Consider the following 18,580-nt stretch of genomic DNA (forward strand, 5'->3'; position numbering starts at 1 on the left):
TTGGGCAAGGGTACTTTGAAACCTCAATTCCTAAAGCTAACTCGATGCCCTGTTCCAGTGGGAGTTTCACTTTCCAAATGCACACAATGAAATGCAGGTCTTGCAATTCAGATTTATATGAGTTTGAGCTAATAAGATAATCAATGAGGCACTAGATGGTCAATGTGACATGTATGCATTAAACAATTGATTCTACAGAAAGCTAAACACAAGGATTCATTACTGTCTAAAATGAAGCTAGATTATAAAAGACCTAGTTACTACTTTGACTGATGTTATGCCAGAATAACCTTCTTCAGTTTAATCACACTGATTCTAACATTGACTCATGACTAGGTGCAATGACCTTATTCACATCATGACAAATAAGAGACAGCCAGGCAACATTTGAAATTCAATTACAAAATACCCTGTGATTCCCAACTTGATTTCAAATGACTAACGTCCAATGAAAACGAAATCGAACTAACTAGGATATTAAACTATTTGATACTACAACTATCAATGAATGAACAAAATCGAATAGTTTCAGCCAGCCCACATTATACAAACCATAACAAGTCCTAGTTTAATTACGACATCCAAAACATAACAGAATTATTTGAACTGCAGTTCCACATAAGAACACAAGCCTCAATTTCATTTCATTTGTCAACAGATGAAGCTACAACAACACAATCTCAAAATGTGTACCTGAAATTGGAAGAGAAATGAAATAGAAGAAGTCAGTTGAAGCAATAACTGAGCAGCAACAACAGTAAGCAATTTCCAGCAATACAGAACAACAAACAGCCCAAGGAATAAATCCAGAAGTCCAGGAAGATTCAAAACTCAACGGAAACCAGCAGATTAAACCAAAAATACTTGAAATGCACTCAGTTATACTCGAAAGGCTCTAACTAGACCAAAAACTGCTCGAAAATTAAACCAGTAGCCATCTGAAGCTTTAACCACCAAACACTGAACTAAAAAAATGGTAAATACTAGTTGAAAGCTGAAATTGACCTAAAGTATCTAATGGAACAGTACATTTTGGTTTTTTTTTTTGAAGAATTTTTTATTGTTTTTTGGTTTTTTTTTTTAGCTAAAATCTATAAGAAGGCTTGGATCTGAAATTTGAACTCCAGATCTGAAAACTGGAAGAGTATTGTTTGGGGGGAATTTTGGGTGCCAAAAACTTGTCATTCAAGGCAAGGGCCTTGCCCTTTTATAGGCACCAATGAGGCCATATCAGATTTTTAGCCTTTGCCAATTAGTCCCTCTTTTAAAAATCAGTTTTATCTAACTAGTCCCTCAGTTATTGACCTGTGCCACAAGTTAATACAACACAATTACTGAAATTACACTAAAGTCCTATTTTGGAAGACCCTAGAAACTTCTAGTTTCTACTACCATGTGCTACCCAATCCTAAATGTCTAAACTACCCTTTATCTAAGTTGAAAGTTAACCAAATTGACCCATCCTCTTTACTTCAATTAGCAACTAAGATAAAACACTAAAAGGGATTCCAGAAAAGAAAATCAACTAAGTCTAAACAAAACTCCTAAAGTTGTATTATCCTAACCCATTAATCACCAATGTAGAACTAAAGTGCTGACTCCAACTGAGTTCAATTACTTACACAAATCCTTCGAGATCAAGCCAACCAGAAAATTGACAAAACAAGATCAAACCAAACTAAAATGGAGCAGAAGTAATTAATCATGAAACCATTTTACTGACTGAAATCAAAACTAAACCAAAACCTAAAACATTGCCTAAGGCTTAATCAATGGGAACTAAACTTAAACAGTTGACCAAAATAGACTTAAGCAAATTCGAATCAACATTTAACAACCCTTAAACCAACAGAACAAAACACAATCAAACTAAAATTAAATTTAACTAAAGAGAAATCAAACCAGTATTAAGATTGAAAAAAAAATCACAACTAACCAACAATTTAGGAGAATTATTCATTGACTAAATCATAAGAAGAAGCAGGGAACACATGAAAATATAAAAAAAATGAGGACTTACAGCTTGACTCGAATTCTTTGGTTCAAAATTTGACCATCTTAGGCATGAATTGAACATCAATGACAGCGAATTCTTCATGAAGGGAATGAGGAGACCGTGTAGTACCAATTGGGTAGTTTTCAGAGACATTAGAATTTTCGGTCAACTTTGAACTAATATTCGAGCCATTCGACTGATATTTGAGGGAAACCAGTGGGAGATTCTAGTAGAGGAGAACTAGGAGAGCACGGGGTGTTAATTTGGGGTGATTTGGACGGAGTTGTGTTGTGGCCGGAGTTTGTCGATCCAAGATTTGAAGGCTTTGGCAGGGATTCGAGAAAAACTAATATGGGGTTTGGAAAGAGGAGGAGAAGACGAGTTGAGGGTGTATTTTTGGGAGGGATTGGAGCTTCTTCGCCCCCGGCAACGATTTCCGGCCGGCGGCGGACGGCGGAGAAGGGCGGCGTTACAGAGGGAGTGTACGAGGAAGACGAAAATGTTTTTGTAGGTTTAGTTAACATTTCGGACATTTTTATTATCTAACAAGAATGCACACGAGCCATTTGATCAAAAAGAATGAAGGTCCAGGATTGAGTGACGCCCAAAACGGCGTCGTTTGATTTAGCTGGGGGCGGACCGGGTCAGGGGGTTTGGGCCTGGGTCGGAAATGGGTTCTGGTGGGAATTTTTATTTGGGGTGAGGTTTGGTCAAATTAAAATGAGCTCAATTTTGGTCTCTTATTAAGACCACCCTTTTTTAATTGTTTTTCCTTTTATTACTTTTACTTATTTTTGTTTTCATTTTGTATTTTTGTATTTTTATTTTTTCTGATTTTATAAAAATGCAAGAATAAAGATAAAGTCCTAATATATTTCAAAGTTAAACTAATTAACTCCTACAATTGTTTAAAATCTATTTCGTGACGAATTCACAATTAAACAATTAAAAATGCAAAAGTGAACTATTTTTGTTATTTTCTTCATATTTTGTTCTAAAGCAAATTAACCCCTAATTAATCCTAAAATATGAAATTAGATCCTAAATGCAAATGTATTTTTGTATTTTTCATATGAATTAAAATGCACAAATAAAATGCAAACAATTACAAGAAAATAACACAAAATTCACAAAAATTGTAAAATAATAAAGAAATTATTTTTTTTGAATTTCTGGGAATAATTCATATATAGGGCAAAAATCACGTGCTCACACCTTTATTGTTCCGGAAGACTCTGACGCCACCAAATCAATGGTCGAAGAACTGGAACAGGTTATATTGATCGAGTACATGCCCGAGCGAAAGGTATACCTAGGAACGGGGTTAACCCCCGAACTCAGGAAAAAGCTTATTCAATTTCTTATTGATAACATGGATTATTTTACTTGGTACCATTTTGATATGACAGGGATCCCACTGGAGACAACGACGCATCTACTAAGCCTAGACCCTAGGTGCAAACCAGTGAAGTAGAAGAGAAGACCCCAGTCCGAGGTAAAGCACATATTTATAAAGGACGAGGTAACAAAACTTCTCAAAATAGGGTCCACGCGGGAGGTAAAATACTCCGAATAGTTAGCCAATGTAGTCGTAATCCCTAAAAAAGAGAACAAACTTAGAATGTGTATAGATTACAAAGATTTAAACAAGGCATGCCCCAAAGATTCCTTTCCATTGCCTAACATCGATCGCATGATCGACGCCACAGCTGGCCACGAGATCCTTACCTTTCTCAATGCCTATTTCGGGTACAATCAAATTCAAATGAACCCGGAAGACCAGGAAAAGACTTCATTTATCACCAAATATGGAACATAATGTTATAATTTAATGCCCTTCGGGCTAAAAAATGCAGGAACTGTAGACATGTGATTTTTGATCCTCCCCAAGAATTTTATATTTTAGCGTAAATATTCAATTAAGGTTTAGTATCGCTCTATTTACTTTATTTTATCTAAAAAAGAAACTACAAAAATATTTTCCCTTATTCTAGCTAATTGATATTTTGTCTAGTTAGTTTTATTTTTGAAAAAAAATACAAAAATAGTCTTGGCATTTTATTTTCCAAAAAAGATAAGAAGAAAAGTCAAAAAATATTTTACATTTTAGTATATATTGAGTGGTATTTAAATTTCACTAATATGGTAATTATATGTCTTCTCTAAACATTTTTATTATCTTAAATATACTAGTATCTTTATAAAGTTATTTTCAATTCATTTTTAAAGTCAAAGGAAAAGAAAAATGAAAAAAAAGGATTTTGATTTAGTCTTCCTACCCCAAAGTTAATTAGCCCAAATTCAAGACCCAAATCCCTTCAAGCACAAAATATTGAGCTCATACCCCATTCCCCATTTGACATAACCTAATTCCTACCCCTATAAAATAACCCCTAACTCTTAAAATGAAAAAGACGGAGACTACACTAAAAAGAGAAACGGCACATCCCCTTCTCACAGCATAGACGATCTCCTTCCCCCTTTTGGACGAACTTAGCTGCTTGAAGACCTAGCTAGATCTCATCCCTTGGTCTTCTTCTTCATCTCCATTCACTCTCACTGAGAGCCCCCCAAAACCGACCTCCAAAGCACCCCAATTTTAGCGACAATACCTCGCGCTTTGCACACAAAACAACCCTCAAAACAACCTGAAATAGCAGCTAAAAAATGCTGCTCAACTCTACCACAACTGCCATCAAGAACAGTCCAAAAATGAGCTCAAATCCACCCCTAAACAACCTCAATACAACTCCAAAACAAGATGGAAAACAAGTCAAAACAGCCATTAAAATCAACCCAAAACAGTCACCAAAAATTGGTAAAAAGCTGGTTATTTCAACTGAAATTAAAAGGAGTTTGAAAAGGTCAAGTCCAAAGTCTACTGTGTCGTCGAGGTCCGAATTTTTGCCCGTCAAGATGTTGGAATTGTTGAAGTCTCATTAGCAGGCTCTCGTTTGAATTCAAAAGTTCAAAAGCAAAAAAAAAGGCTTGTTTAAAGTTTTCTGGGATTCTCAAGTTTGTTTGAAGCTGCGAGGGAGTGGTTCATTCACTGATTTTGGTGGTGTTGTTTGCTGGGCTCTATTATCCATTTGTTTTCCAAAGTTTGACCTTTGAATCCTTCATAAATAAGGTATTCTATTTTTCTTCTCTTCTCCAAAGTAAGCAACTATTAATTTGTGAATGCAAAAATATGCTTTGTTCAAGGTCTATGTGTGTGAATGATGCTCCTGAATTGTTTGAATTGAAATAAATGGTTATGTGATAGTTGAGTGCATTTTCATCACCTGATTGTTAAATGTTAACATTTTCTCAATATGCTCATGATTGTGTCTCGTTTCTCCTGGCTCATGACTCATAAATTTAGCCACTAGTTGGTTAAACTTATTTGACAAAAGGGGTCAATCGTTAGGTTTGTCTTTGTACTTGAATTGTGAGTCCCTGCAGCACTATGTCTGTATTTCAAAATTTGAAGAAGTGTTGATATTTGAACAATTGGTCTATATTGATAGTTCATAGAGAAAACAGAATGCAACAATGTCTTTGAATGTTTGTCGTTCACTCCTGTTATATGTAAAACTATGAAAAGTCCATTTCTTAATCTTGGGTTATTTTAGGATTTTGTTCTAATTGTCATCTTACACTTTATTTTTGAGTATATATCTAAATCTCGAATGACTGAATTATTTCATGCAAATATGGCATCTAATATTCCCACTACATTAGGATTCTGGTTGCTTAAGATAAATTGGCTTCTTATTTGGGATAAAATTTTAGCTCAAACTTTAGTTTAATTTAGCTTTGTAGATTGTGATAAACTTTGGCCTTACTATAATTTTAAATCCAATAGAATTATTTGACCTTCGTAGTTACTTTAGGTGCATTCTTTAAATAATTCATCATAGCTACGGGTACGGTTCCCGTGACGTAGTTACGATACACAATTTTCTTAAACTCGGGTGTGCATTTTATGTGACCCAAATCCAAATCTCAACAACGTTAGATAAAATATGTCGAGGACCGCGGGTGCATTTACGTGACGTTGTTCAAGACGTGTTTTAATAACGTTGAAATCTTCCTAAAATAATGATTCAATAAAAGCGTCTCAAAAGTTAAACAATATACCTAGATTTTTAGCTTAGAATAACTCAGCCTCATGCCGGATCCCTAGTAGGAACATTTTTTTGTATCATGTGCATATGACTTAGGGGACTCAACACAAGGGTTGGGTCCGTCTAGTATAGGTGCACCAAATTAAAAGATCATCCTGATACATCTTACGTGCTACTTGCGTATCTGTCTATTTCGGCTTGCATGCTGACTGGCTTCTAGAATAGGGAAAGGAATTGGAAAAAAATGAAAATCGAAAAAAAAAAAAAGAGTGAGAGAGTGAGAGGTAGGTATTTGAATTACCCTGAAATTCTATTGAAATTTTGAAAAAAAAGAAAAGAAAAGTCATTTCAAAATAAGTCATATTTTCTTTTGTTCCATCAAAACTGGGCGAACTACGCGGGTCTGATTCTCACCGGATGTGAGATACATAGGCAAACCTCATCGGTTCCGGCCCATAATTTTCAAAAAATCCAAAAATATTTTCCTTTACTTCCTCTCTAGAAAAGTCTTTTTTTGAGACCCCAATTTTCAAAAAATCCAAAAATATTTTCCATTGCTTGCTTTTTAGAAAGCTTTTCTTTTTGACCCTAATTTTTTTTTTTAAAATAAACAAAAATATTTTCTTTTAATTTCTTTCAAAACTCCAAAAAATATTTTCATTCTTCTTTCAAAATTGAAAAGAAAATTCAAAATTCAAAAATATTTTCTTTTTTTTAGAAGCATTTCTTTCATAAATTCAAAATAAAATTCCAAAAATATTTTCTTTCTTCTTTAGAAGTTTTTCTTTCAAAATTTTTCTTTCTTCTTTAGAAGTCTTTCTTTGCAAAAATGCTGAAGAAAAATCAGAATCCAAAAATATTCCCTTTCTTCTTTATAAATCTTTCTTTCGAAAAAATAAAATAAAAAATTCAAAAAAGTTAGTTTATTTACTTTATTCATGATCTTCCCGAACTACGCAAGATCTGATTCATGTTCCCACATGATACGTAGGCAACCCACATCAGGTTCGATCACCATTAAAAAGAAATGAAAAAGAATGAAGAAATGAAAAAATATGGATAATAATAAGGACCGACTGGAGTCCATTCTAACATGTTTTGTTTTGAATTGTGAAGAAAGTTGAGGTGGTCGGTTTGTGGTAAGCTGGAAACACAAGATCTAAGGAAAAATGATAACTGACATCAAAGCTGTTACAAGTGCTCCAGAGACTCAGGGTCAGAGGGTTCAACAAGAGTCTACTGTGTTTGAGAAAAATAGAATACTGAAACAGCAAATGACCGAAATGTGTCAAGCATGGGCCAGTGGTCAAGGATAGCCTCGTCATGAGTCACAATTTGCTACACAGCAAGAGCAGTACCACTCTCCTGAGTACCACTCGCACTCGTTTGATCTTCCTGCAAATATTGAGAAGCCTGCGCGAAAGATGGTACAAGAAAAAATGACCCAAAGGGTGAAAAGCTTAGAACAACGATTGAAAAACATGCAAGGGTTGGCAGGTCAAAAGAGTGTTGCCTTCAAATATCGATGTATATTCCCCGATGTCCACTTGCCTCCTGGCTTCAAGACTCCCAAATTTGAAAAGTATGATAGACATGGAAATCTCATAGCCCACCTGAAAAGGTATTGCAATCAACTGAGAGGTGCTGGAAGAAATGAAGAATTGTTGATGGCTTATTTTGGGGAAAGCCTTACGGGAGTAGCCTCCGAATGGTTTATGGATCAAGACACGTCTCACTAGTATGTCTGTGATGACATGACACGGGCCTTTGTCAAACAGTTTCAATACAACATCGACCTCGCCCCAGACCGTAGTTCCCTTTTAAACCTGAAGAAGAAACCAACTGAAAGTTTCAGGGAATATGCCATTAAGTGGAGAGAGCAAGCAGTTAGAGTTAAGCCACCCATGGATGACCACGGGCTAATCATTGTCTTCCTTCAGGCTCAAGAGCCAAAGTATTTTTAAAACATGATGTCCGCAGTGGGCAAATCCTTCTCGGAAGCAATCAAAATGGGAGAAATGGTAAAGAATGGTCTTAAGACAGGCAAAATTATAAGTTAAGCAGTTCTTAAAGCCGCAACTCAGGCTGTCCAGTTTGAATCTGATAATTTTAGTGGCACAAATGAGAAGGATGAAGAAATCATGATGACAGCAGGGTCGAGAAGAGGTCCCAGGAAAACACCTCGAAGGTATGAGCAGCCTCATGAGGTTTCCCATGACTCCCCTGAGCATTGCTATCCACCTTAAAACCCACAATACTTTGTTGCTCCACATCAGTATGTTTTCTAGCCACCAAAACACCCCAGAAGGCGAGCACGAGCATCACAAAATCTCCACCAGCTTCCACAAAATTTTCAGGTACCCTATAACCCACATCCAGGCCAGAGGTATAGAGGGGAACAAAAGTTGAAAGATAATTTTACACCAATAGGAGAGTCCTATGCAAGCTTGTTTGAGAAAATAAAGCATTATGACATGATTGCACTGATTTCTCCGAATCATATGGACCCACGTGCAAGAAGCTTTGACCCTTTTAAAAAGTGTGAATACCATTCCAATGCCCAGGGGCACAATATTGAAAGTTGTCGGGATTTGAAAAGTGAAATAGAAAGGATGATCCAGGAAAACCTGATTGTGATCCAAGACAGTGACATCCAGAATATTGCGCTGAATCCTTTACCTGCACATGATGATGCACACTTTGTGGGGATGATGCGTGGTGACAGGGAGTATGAGAATCCTCTCGGGAATTTGCTAACTAAAGTTAATGATTTTGAAATTGGAGAAGGCTCGGCTGATTCTGATGAGCAAATTTGTGGCTAAATGTCAAGCTTAGCAATTGAAAGTCATTCCCTCCTCACTAGGAAGGAATCTTGGTAGTTTGTTTTGATGTTTTTTCTATTATCTGGGTTATTTCAGGGTTGTGATCCAGATTTTATTTGTTTTATTGAGTCAAACCCTTCTATCCCTCCATTCTGTTTGTGTGAGTCCTGTCTTTCTATTCTGTTGCTATTTCCATTAGTCGGGTTATTTAGGGTTGTAACTCAAATTTTAGGTTGTTTGTCTTGTTGTTTACTCAATGAAATACAGTTTGTCCTTTTGTGGCATTCCATGCTTAGTTCTTTTTCCGCTAGTTTTAATGACATGACATGCATGCGGAATTTTTGGCCAAATCTTAGAAAATTGATTTAAGTTTGGATTGGACAACTGAGGAAAAAGGCATTTTTGAAGATGAATAAAGAGTTGAAATATTTTGGAATTAAGGTAGAGTAAAATTTCACATTCAAATCATCGTGAAGATCGGGCTTGAGGATGTTTAATTAATTGAAGTTTGTCAGAAATTTTGATATTAAGGGATGAAAAGTGTCTTGTGACCACGACACACCAAGAGGACAGACATGTTCGTCAATGGTATGATCGCAAAAGAAACTATGTTTGGCATTCTCGAGGCTGGGAGGCCCTTTTTCTGCTATCCAAACAATTTATATCCTTCGCTACCCCTTTTGAGCCTGTGTTATTTTCTTTGACTACCCTCTTTTGGAATCAAGTTTAGAGTCAAGAGTCAAAAAAATATACAAAAAAAAAGGAAAAAAAGAGAGAAAGAGAGAAAGTCTATGTCCCAAGAGTACAAACTGGGGCAATTCTTATGAAGTTCAAGTGAAAAAAAGATGATGAAGAAGAAAAGAACTAGCACATGCCCATGCCCCCAAAAATAGAAGCTGGGGCAACTTGTTTTGAAAACAAAAAAAAGGGAGAAAAAACAGAAAGAATGATGAAAATTATAGTTAGGTCAGATGTTTGAACTACGTTCGACCTGATTCCTTAAAAAAAGGATACGTAGGCAGCCTCACGGTTTGGTCCAACCAAAACAAAAAGATAAAAAAAATTCCAAAAACCCCCAATAGCTGAAACTGGGGCAAAGATTTTATTTCATTTTTGAAAGATTCGATTCCAAGAGTTGTAAGTCTACAACCCCAATCATTTTGAGTCGACTTTGAGCATTCATGCCGACCTTTTTGTCCAACCCTATCCAAAAACCTTCCAAATAAAGACCTCCCGATACGCCTTCAAGAATGCAAAGAGAAGCATGCAATGAGCAACGGCGGTCACACGACATATAACACTGTCAAGTTACTCACAAAAAGTAAAAAAAAAGTAAAAGAAAAAGAAAAATAAGGAAAATGAGAGAGTCTTACTATTGAAAACCTTCACGGGTGATAAGCTCAAATTACACATTAATGAATAGTGTAAGGCGGTCGGTGTCAAATATAATAACCCAACAAGGTTGGGGTTGAATCCCACAGGGAATAGGTGTGAAAAGGTTACTCTTATAGTGTGTTGCTCGACTAAAGTCGTATCTCTATTCGGTTAACAGTAACAAGAGAATGGTTTTATAGTAACAAGAGTATGAATTGAGTTTGTTTGGAAGTATCAACTAATTGGAATATTTATTGAGTAATTAATTCGATTAAAGAAACCAAGGTTGTGTCCCCTTTAATGGAGTGTAATGCTTATCGGTGTTAACATGATATATTTCTAATGGAAGGTTCTTTTGATATGCAAATGATGTCTAAGTGACTACCCAATATTTCCCAATAGTTGAGTAGTATTTCCTCTTTATAATTTTCCCAAATATAAAAGAGTTGCAATTTAGAACCATCAATATATGCCAAGTAAAACCCACTTATTCCTAAGCGATTCTATTAAACAAGGTTTAAAGCCCTGAGTCATTGATATTTACTTCTACCAAATTCTAACCCACTTTCCCAAGCAATGCAAGAATTTAATGGCACTTGTTAATGTTTGCGACCACCAACAATAAATGAAGAATGAGAAGTAAATAAATATCAATCAACCATTATATATATATTCAATGTTAAACACCCATTAGCATAACACCCATTTAAGGTCCACAACCTTAGTATTTAAAGTTAGCTACTCATACTACAATACAAAAACCAAAGAGTATTTAATGTCATAAAAGCTTACAAAGTAGAGAATCTTCACCCAAAAGCTTCCAAAAGTGTGGAATATTAATGTCTTGGAATGTGGTTCAAAGACTAGACAAGATGAGCCTACAAAGACATCGTAAAACTATTTATAGTGGACTCAAAATCGGGACAGAAAACGAACAAAAATGCCCTTTCAGGTCTGATATGCGATCGCATTCTTGTTGCAGAGCACGTATGCGGTCCGCATCTTGAACATCCTCATCGCAGACTGGAACCCTAGTTTACAGGTCTTCTTCGCATTCCAATTATGCGGATCACATTGCAGAAATGCGATCGCATTTTGCATCGCATCTTCGTCCTTCAGTGACCTTCATGGTTGGTTTGCGGTTCACTCTGCGGCTCGCATGTTAGTTCTACGGTCGCATAATGGACCGCATTCTTGACTTGAGATTTAACCCAGATCTCTGCTTTTGTCTGCAATTTGACATGCATTTTGTGACTCGCATGTCTGATCTGCGATCGCATAGTGTATCGCAGACCAGCATTTTTGCTACATTTTGCTCTTTTCTTGTCTTTTTGCTTCCATTTCCATGTTCTTGGGTTCTCAGTCCTTATGTACTGTAGAAACAACAAAACTACATAAGTAATGGAGATAATTGCATTAAAACAAGCTAAAGTCTAAGCAATTAGTATTGAAATGTGCCAAAATTCTCTGGCACATCAACACCCCCAACTTAAACTCTTGCTTTTCCTCAAGCAACTAAAACAAACTTAGCCTATTCTGGACTTTATTTACAAAACATGAAGCGATAATGACTACGGGTGGTGTCCATTGCTAGTACTTCAAGCATGCATCTATAATTGTTTTACCCTTCCTGAACTGATAGTATATTCAAGGAAAACTAATCAACTTGTGAACCTTGAGCCTCAGACATTGCGACAAAATGTTACCCTCAACTGAGTGCAATTGCATTTGACTCAAAAGCACAACTTTTGTTTAACTCCACAGTTCATGTACCCTCACTAGAAAGAAGGTCCCAAAATCACAATATTTACAAGGACAACAAAAAGGGACAGTTTACAAATACACTCACTCTCAGAAAGAACTTCAAGTGTTACAACATTTCATACCATAAGCTTGCCCTTATTTTAATTCACCGCTTATTCAAGAATGTTCGGTTGGAGGTCTCATAAGGACTTTTTAAGCTTGTAATGTAGGTTTCGGGAAGGGTTGGATAGACATTTGGGTACAAGTGACTTCACCCTCCTTGAACACTACTCACAATTTTCCATTTTTTTTTACTTTGCTTCTTTTCAAACCCTCATAGCCTCATTTGCGTCTAGTTTCCAATATAGAACCACCTTACATACCTCTTTTAATTTTATTCAAGGATCCATACTTTATATACATATACACATATTTTTCTCTTTTTTTTTGTACACAAATCTTTCTCTTGTTTTTTTTCTCTTATGGAGATTGAATAATCTAAAACAAACACTTTTGAGACATGTGGTCCTAACTCAACGTACAACCTTACCAATCTCCACTGCGACACCACCCCCAACTTAGGCTTTTATCCTCGTTCTCAATGTTCAAGGAGGGACGGGTTCAAGAGAGGGGATTATTTTACAAAAAAAAGGGAGAGGTTTGTAATGAGCTGGCCAAAGAAAAGGCTTAAAGGCTCAAATTGGGTACTAGTGATATTATTTATGTATAGGTCGGCTTGAAAGGCTACAGAGGTCTAGAAAATAAGAAAAAGAATGCCTAAGATCATCCCTCCAACCAAACATACTATCATTAGCATTGAAAGACCAACCGGGCAAGTTCTAGATGATAGAAGTAAACACGAGAGTTATATACACACAGAGAACTCACACACACATGGTATACGAACTGTTTCATTCACATAATTTGACGCTTGATACTAGGCAATTACACCAAACCAGTCAAAATGATTCATTCTACGATCCTGGTTCTACTATTACACCCTTGGAAAAGAACCGGGAGAAGAAAAACCAAGAGGAATTGATTCCTAATCACTATCTACTTGTTTTTGTTGTTTTTCTTTTATATGGACAACGGTATCATATTTACACAATGCTATTATGAACATAAAACAAACACTAATATTAACATCATCACAAATTTCATAACACAACTCATGTACCGAAGTCATACTAATATATACAGAACACAAAATACACATAAGTACAAGAGTCTGATTGTAACATAAAGATATGCATATGTACAACAGTTTCCAATATCACAAAAATATCTACAATGCTACCCTCCACCCCCAACTAAAAGCATGCATTGTCCCCAATGCATAAAAATAGAGAGATGAGTTTGAGGGGGGATTCCTGAGGCACACTAAGTGCTATGGGAGTCAGTAGCTGGCTGAGTACTGGAGGGGTCACCCTCGGATGTGGAAGTTGGGACCGATGAGAGCTCGGTCTGAGGAGTGACCTCTCCTGATGGAGTAATGCTCTCAGGCTGGTCCAAAGCAGGAGTTGGAGCTGGACCTGGAGCTGGTGCTGGAGCTTGTGAGCTGCTACTCTCGCCCACTGATGGCGGGGTGACTGATGGAGCTATAGGGCTGGCCATGTCTACTAGAGACTGCTGGATCGTTGTCTGCATATCTACTTGTTCCACTTCTGCAATAGCAGCCTCCTCAATAATAGCATCCTCGACAGAGGCATCCGCAATCTGCTTTCCTTTATCCTGAGGGCCATCATCGCTTGAATATCCAGAACTTTCCTCATCCTCGCTCCCATCTTCCTCCTCATCTTCTGATTTACCAGAACCTCCGGACTCCTCCCCAAAATGGATCACAATATGGGATGGAGGGGCTTTAGGATGGGAAGCTCCGGTAGTAGGAGGGGCAGTATCAGTCATCAATGCAGTGAAGTCAAGGCCTAAGTCCGGAGGTGTTGTGCCTGTCACCTGATCACCATCTGTGGGAAGGAGGGATGATAGATCGAACTCCAAGTTCTGCATCTTTTGGAGCTCGGTCTTCATAGAAGCAACCTCCTTCTTGAGTCCAAGCAACCCACTAACTTCACCCCACTCTATCTTCTCCAGCCTCAACTCAAGTTGCTGTAGACGATCCTCATATTTTGACTATTGCTGTTGGAGGGCCGTCACTGAGGATTGCATGGGCGTCAGGGCTTGTTTGATTAGATTTGGCAATGTCTTCAAAAGCTGATCTACTTTGGCATTGGCATGCTGAGCCAGTAGACCAAGCTTCGAGACAGCAGGAATGGTGATGGCAGGCTGGACAGTGGTGGACTGAGAAGCAGGCTCGGAAGTGGAAGTGGGGGCCACTGTAACCTGAGGAGTCACTGGTGTCTGGGAGTCACTGTGCTCTAGATCAATCGGATCTTGGACCTGAACCTGTGATGGGGCAGCAACAACAGTGATACAAGAGATATCCATGATACGTGTGATATCAATATCCCTCATTTCCTTTCCAGTTTTATCAGTTGGAAGGATGGTAACTTTCATATCTTTACACAGAGTTGTGATCAGGCAAGGGAAAGGAAGTGAAGTTGCATGTTGCATTGCTCGGATCCCTATTTCTTGGAAGATCAACGCTCCCACATCTATCTTGATACCAATCATGATGCAAGCAATCAGAAGGGCCTTCTCGATGGCTATTTCAGTTTCATTTTGAGTTGGTACCAACCGAGAAGTGACAAAACTGAGCCAGTAGCGACCCTCTCTCATGAGATCTTCCTTATATATCTTGTGCTGAAGATCGACCCAAGCGCGAGTCCCTTTTGCTATCACTGAGGCAATCCATCCACATTCATTCTCCTTATTTTTGAATTTTTCAGTGTACTCAGTTGTGCCTGCTCTCCATCCTTTGACGTAGAACTCATTAATGGCCTCAATGTTGGAGAAAACAGTCTTTCCCCAGACAAGCACTTGGTCGGTGAAAACTTTGTTGCATTTGTGGTATTTCGTCTTGGAGGCCCCATAGGATGCATAGAATTCCCTCACAAGGGTCTCATTGTACTCCGTGGGTGGCTCAGTGAAGTTATCCCATCTCCGTGTTTTTATGTTTTCCAAGATATGGGGGTATTTGTCTTTGAGCCCGTTCAAGCTCAACTGTTTCTCACCCAGGATTTTGCACTTTGTGAGCCTTTTTCTAAATACCTCCCTGGACCCATCAACTCCAATTCGGAGCTGGAAATCTTCACCTCGTTTCCTTCTCTCTTCAGCCTTTATATTGATAGAGGGCCTGAGCTCCTCCGCCTCAGATTGGGAGGGGCTCGTCATGTTGTCCTCTATCCGCGATCGCTTACTGGTGGAAGCCCGCTTTGATGAGCATCTCTTTTGACCCATATCTACACAATGGTGAAGAGTGAGTGACATCATTAACAATACGGAGAAGATACAGACGAATCAAAAGCAAGAAAGAAAATGTGATCTGGTCTGCGATCGCAAAACCATAATGCGGACCACAGACTTGTCGCAGATCTTGTAGTCTCAACTGGTGGTCTCATTCTACGGTGAGTTATGCGGTCGCATAACCACTATGCAGACCGCATAACCATCGCAGAATTGACATGGCTATATGGTTCAAAACTGAAATCTCTATATCACTCTGCGGTGAATTTGCGGTCCGCATGTCAAATCTACGATTTCAAAGACACCGCTTTTCATCATCTTCTTCAGAAGATTTAGGGTTTAGTTGTGCGGCCAAAATGCAGACCGCATTTTCACAACGCGGGTCGCAGATGCCTTCTTCTACAGAGATCACCCAAGCTTTCAACAATGGCTGTCCTATTTCCTTCTACCCCGTACCCCAAATTAGTTTCAACCCAAAAGCATTTACACTACAGAGAAGCAACTACACAAACATCTAAACACATTTTTGCACAGGATTTAAACGAAAAATCTCTGAACCTACAATGTAAATCAAAGATAAAACGAGGGAGAAACGGGTACATACCAGCAAAGTTTGATGATTGGGACAATGAGTGTGACAAATAGAGTCCTTTGGTTGCACACAATTTGAGCTTGATTTGGTTCGAAGTTCGTTTGTGTTCTTCCCCCTTTTTTCGTTTTTTCATTTTGTTTTAAGTGAGTGAGAGACGAAAGGGTTATGCAGACTTACCTTGTCGATTCTGCGATGGATAGGACACCACATAACATACAGTGCAACCGCACGTGTGTTATGCGATGAGGTTAAGGACCAAGCTGAAGGGAGGCAAATGTGGTCGCATAAATTAAATGCGGACCGCATAACGCACCACCTCACCGCATTTTCAACCACAATTTTAACCCAAATCTCTGCTTAGGTTTACGGTCAGTGTGCGGTCCGCATAGCTAAAATGCGACCGCATTTGTGCAGCAGAATTCACCTAGTGGTTTTTCTTCCACTTTTTATGCATTCGTACCAATTGTTGAGATCTTTTGAACCCCCAGCACTCTGACACATACTTTAAATTTCTCAAATAAATCTATCTATCAAAAACTAAAAAATTCATAGAACAAAAGAGTGTTACCACACATGGGTTGCCTCCCATGAAGCGCTTGATTTAACGTCGCGGCACGACGAAGTTGATGTTCCTTTGGTTTCACTCAATGGTCGGGCATGGACCATCTTTGAGAGCCAGCTGCTCCACCAAATGTTTTTCTCCATCAGTGCCCAAGTAGTGCTTGATGCGTTGGCCATTTACCTTGAATGTCCGGGACCTATCTGTTGATTCTAATTCCACAGTTCCATAAGGAGATGCATTGACCACTTTGAATGGACCGGACCATTTTGATTTAAGCTTGCCCGGAAACAATTTGAGCCTTGAGTTAAAGAGAAAGACCAAATCACCCGTCTTGAACTCTCTTTTCAAGATGTTCTTGTCATGGACAAACTTCATCCATTCTTTGTACACAGCTTCACTTTCATAAGCATGGAACCGGAATTCCTCCATTTCATTGAGTTGTGTTAACCTCAAATTTGAAGATTCAGCCCAATCTAAGTTCAGCCTTTTCAATGCCCACATAGCTTTGTGTTCCAATTCCACGGGTAGATGACATGATTTACCAAAGACTAGCCGATAAGGAGAAGTACCAATAGGGGTTTTGTAGGCCGTGCGGTATGCCCACAATGCATCATCTAGCTTCATTGACCAGTCAGTCCTATTTGCGTTCATAGTTTTTGCTAGAATGCTCTTTATCTCCCGGTTGGAAACCTCAACTTGACAACTTGACCGCGGATGATAAGGTGTGGCCACCTTATGCTTTACGCCATACTTCTCAAGCAGCCCCGAGAATGCCTTGTTACAAAAATGAGATCCACCGTCACTAAGGATGGCTCTAGGAGTGCCAAACCGAGTGAATATGTTTTTCTTCAAGAAGGCGGTCACACTCCTTGCCTCATTGTTTGGTAAGGCAACTACTTCAACCCATTTGGACACGTAGTCCACAGCTACCAAGATGTATTTCATCCCGCAAGAACTTACAAAGGGGCCCATGAAGTCGATTCCCCACACGTTAAAGATCTTTATCTCCATCACAAAGTGCATTGGCATTTCATGCCTCTTGGAGATTGAACCTTGTCGTTGACATTGGTCGCAAGCCTTGACCATTTGATTGTCATCATGGTAGATGGAAGGCCAATAATACCCACATTCAAGAACTTTAGCCGCCATCCGATTTCCTCCGTGATGACCCCCAACCGGTGAGTCATGTCATGCCTTGATAATTGGCATAACCTCTTCTTCGGGAACACACCTTCTGATAATAATGTCAGCACAAACACGGAACAAGTATGGTTCCTCCCAATATTATTGCCGGCAGTTTCTCAAAAACTTCTTTCTTTGATAAGATTCCAATCCGTCCGGGATAAGGTCACTAACCAAGTAGTTAGCAATATCGGCATACCAAGCAGCAAAAGTGCTAGATAATGCCAATATATGCTCATCAGGGAATGCATCGTTGATTTCAAGATCTCCCTGTGGTCTCCCTGCTTCCTCAAGCCTTGACAAATGATCCGCCACTTGATTTTGAGTTCCCTTGCAATCTTTGACTTCGAAGTCAAATTCTTGCAACAACAAGACCCATCGAATTAATCGAGGCTTTGCATCCATCTTTGCCATAAGATATCGAATAGCCGCATGATCAGTGTATACCACCACCTTGGACCCCAACAAATAAGACCGGAATTTTTCAAAAGCATACACAATAGCAAGAAGCTCTTGCTCAGTTGCCGTGTAGTTCATTTGTGCCCCATTGAGAGTTTTACTTGCATAGTACACCGGGTGGAGAACTTTGTTGTGACGTTGGCCAAGAATAGCTCCAATGTCTACACCACTGGCGTCATACATGAGCTCGAAAGGAAGTGACCAATCGGGCGTGACAATAATGGGTGTCGTGGTGAGCCTTTGCTTTAACTCCTCAAAAGCTTTAAGACAGTTCTCATCAAACACAAACTTGGCATACTTTTCGAGGAGTTTGCACATGGGGTTAGCAATCTTGGAGAATTCCTTGATGAAGTGCCTGTAAAACCCGGCATGCCA

General features: G+C 38.7%; 2 long non-coding RNA genes across 2 annotated transcripts; one reads left to right on the forward strand and one right to left on the reverse strand.

Moving 5' to 3' along the window:
- Window positions 1-294: 294 nt before the first annotated feature.
- Window positions 295-2,517, reverse strand: LOC107792266 (uncharacterized). Its single transcript, XR_001649489.2, has 2 exons — window positions 2,021-2,517; window positions 295-693 (listed from the first exon to the last, which is right to left on the reverse strand). It is a non-coding gene; the product is annotated as an uncharacterized LOC107792266 (long non-coding RNA).
- A 1,892-nt stretch (window positions 2,518-4,409) lies between these two features.
- LOC142166364 (uncharacterized) lies at window positions 4,410-9,211 on the forward strand. The gene is made up of 2 exons (XR_012696737.1): window positions 4,410-5,126; window positions 7,222-9,211. It is a non-coding gene; the product is annotated as an uncharacterized LOC142166364 (long non-coding RNA).
- Window positions 9,212-18,580: the final 9,369 nt, after the last annotated feature.

Source organism: Nicotiana tabacum, chromosome 11 (genome assembly GCF_000715075.1).
Source record: "Nicotiana tabacum cultivar K326 chromosome 11, ASM71507v2, whole genome shotgun sequence".
NCBI lineage: Eukaryota > Viridiplantae > Streptophyta > Magnoliopsida > Solanales > Solanaceae > Nicotiana > Nicotiana tabacum.